Source organism: Pteropus vampyrus, unplaced genomic scaffold, assembly GCF_000151845.1.
Source record: "Pteropus vampyrus isolate Shadow unplaced genomic scaffold, Pvam_2.0 Scaffold71, whole genome shotgun sequence".
Classification (NCBI taxonomy): domain Eukaryota; kingdom Metazoa; phylum Chordata; class Mammalia; order Chiroptera; family Pteropodidae; genus Pteropus; species Pteropus vampyrus.
The window spans coordinates 5,174,113-5,177,154 of NW_011888852.1; the positions used below are offsets into that span (position 1 = coordinate 5,174,113).

Genomic DNA, 3,042 nt, shown 5'->3' on the forward strand with positions numbered 1-3,042 from the left:
TGAGCATTTTAACTGCCTTGTGAAACAGTGTAGGAATCTTGCCATTTTATATTTGGTTGAACTGTATGAAATTGTTAATATATTACCATTTTTGACCTATGAAAATGGCAACCATGTAGATCAAATCCAAATGGTGAAGAAATAGGAGAGGTTAAGCTAGGCAAGGGAGAGTTTGTTATTCGTAGAGTTCAACAACTCCTATACTTATATCTCCAGCCTAGATTACTTCCCTGGACTACAGATTCATCATCTTTTCTTGAAAATCTAGTAAGCATTTCAAATTTAATATGGTAAAAACTGTTCCAATCAAAAGACATAGAGTGGCTGAATGGATTTAAAAAATAAGTATATGTTACCTGTAAGAGACTCACTTTAGCTTTAAGAACACATACAGATTGAAAGTGAAGAAATAGAAAAAAGATATTCTATGCAAATGGAAACCAAAAGAAAGCAAGGTATCTGTGCTTATATCAGACAAAATATACTAAGCCAAAGAGTATAATAACAATGAAGGTCATTATATAATGATAAAGGGGGCAATCCAATAAAAAGATATAGAAAGCTGCTGTCTCTTTGCCAGAGCCCAGGGTGAGTGTCTGTGAGAAAATGAGTCTGTGCATTTTTAAGGGCCTTTTAAAGGGATACCTGGGTTCCTATCTGCCTTCCATCTCACCTGCACGGTAGGAATCTTCACTGATTTTTAGCTATATTTTGTGAGGATTTCTCTTCTCAGCACTGGAACGCTGGTTTAAGGAGCCTGGCATGGGATGAGACCATCATTCTTCCAAGGGGGCCTTTGCAGCTGGTATATTTCTCCCAGTGTGCTCAACGGCCACACAAGGGTGTGGGAGCAGCCCATTTTGCATCCCCATCCCAACCACAAATCTCCATGTTGCCTATTCTTTATATCCTTCCTTATTCATAGGGGTTTGGTTCATCTAATCTTCAGATGGTTTTCCAGGTTGATTGTTCTATAATTTAGTTGTAATTTTAATGTGGTCATGAGAGGAGGCAAGCACAATGTTTTCCTATTCTGCCATCTTCACTAGACTCCGAGATTAAATCTTAAAAGTACTCATCTCAAGAAAAAAATGTAACTGGCATTGCACACACCACCATCTTGGAGCAACCCATGCCCAGTCATGGTCAACCCCACTGTGTTTTTCAACCTCGCCGTTGACAGTGAGCCCTTGGGCTATATCTCCTTCGAGTTGTTTGCAAAGTCCCAAAGACAGCAGAAAACTTTCATGCTCTGATCACTGGGGAGAAAGGATTTGGTTATAAATGTTCCTGCTTTCAAAGAATTATTCCAGGATTTATATGCCAGGGTGGTGACTTCACATACTTAATTGCATGTGTGGCAAGTCCATCTATGGAGAGAAATTTAATGCTGAGAATTTCATCCTAAAATATACAGGTCCTGGCATCTTGTCCATGACAAATGCTGGACCCAACACAAATGGTTCCCAGTTTTTCATCTGTATTGTCAAGACTGAGTAGTTGGATGGCATACATGTGGTTTTTCAGCAAATTGAAAGAGGCCATGAATTTTGTGGAAGCCACGGAGTGCTTTGGGTCCAGGAATGACAAGACCAGCAAAAAGATTACCATTGCTGACTGTGGACTATTCTAATAAATTTAACTTGTTTTATCTTAACCACCAGACCATTCCTTCTGTAGCTCGTGAGAGCGCCCCTCATTCCACCCTATAATCTCTGTGCTCTCATTGCAGTTTGTTGTGTTCCAGATTTTCCTTGTCCCTCTAAGTCTAGCTGGGTTGCAGAGTTAAGTTTGTGATCATGAAATAAAAGCTAAACAACAACAGCAACAAAAATGTAACTAAGTCAGGTGATAAATACTAATTAGACTTATTGTGGTGATCAGTTCTCAATATATACATATTTAAAATCCTATGTTGTACACCTTAAACTAATACAATGTTTTATGCCAACAAAACTAAAGGGAAAACATGGTAGACACTGAACTCAAATTCTTTACAAAGTCCTCTCTTGCTATCTTTCTCTTCTCAGCAAATGGCAACTTTATCTTTCCAACAAGCTCAGGCTACAAAACTGTGGTCATCTTTGACTCCTCTTTCTCACACTCATATGTAGCCATCGACAAATTTTGTCAGCTCTATTTTCAAAATATAAATAAATATGACCACTTCTCACCATGTTTTCTAAGTCACCATCTTTATTCTAGATTACGATAGTAGCTTTCTAACTGGGTGCCTTATGTTCACCATTGTTTGTTCAGTCTTTTTTTTTTTTCTTTTTCATATGGAATAAATGTTTGAACATCTAAATCTGATTATATCACTTCTCCGCTATATGTATTCTGATGGCTTTTCATCATACATGGCTAATATCATTAAAAATCCTACAAAATCCTGTTTCCCACACCTCCAATGGCTTTTTCAATTTCATCTTCTCAAAAATATTTCTGCCTAAGGCCTTTGCATATTTAGTGTTTTCTACTTGTAATTCTCTTCTTTAATATTTAAAAAATCCCAATTGTAAATACTTCACTTATAGTTCTAAGAGATCACTTAAAAAGTAATAATATCCATATCACTCCTAAAAAGTAAATTGTAATTTCATAATGTCATCTGATATACAAAATTTACATTTCCTTGGTTTTCACAATATAAAAGAAAAATTGTTTGTTTAAATTAGGATCCAAGAGATTTGAACAATTGCATTTGCTTAATATGTCTCTTAAGACACTTTAATCTTTAAGAGTTCTCTCTCCCACCACTTTTTTTCACGTTTTTCTTTTGTTTGTTTTTGTTTTTGTTTTAAAGACAAGGTCTTTTGTGGGGTAGAATCTCCCACATTCTATATAGATGTTAACATGTTGATCTCCTTTTTATTCCCCTAACCTGATTATTTGATCAGACCTGGAGTCTAGATCAGATTCAAGTTTGATTTTCACAAATTTTATAGGAGGATCCGTACATTGCCTCTTTTTTTTTTTTTTTTTTTTTTTAGTAGATTCGTGTATCAAATTAATTCAGTTTAGCCACTGGAGATTCATGTA

At 35.9% G+C, this 3,042-nt stretch overlaps 1 pseudogene; it reads left to right on the forward strand.

The window, feature by feature from the left end:
• Window positions 1–1,142: 1,142 nt before the first annotated feature.
• On the forward strand, window positions 1,143–1,633 carry LOC105293315 (annotated as a pseudogene).
• Window positions 1,634–3,042: the final 1,409 nt, after the last annotated feature.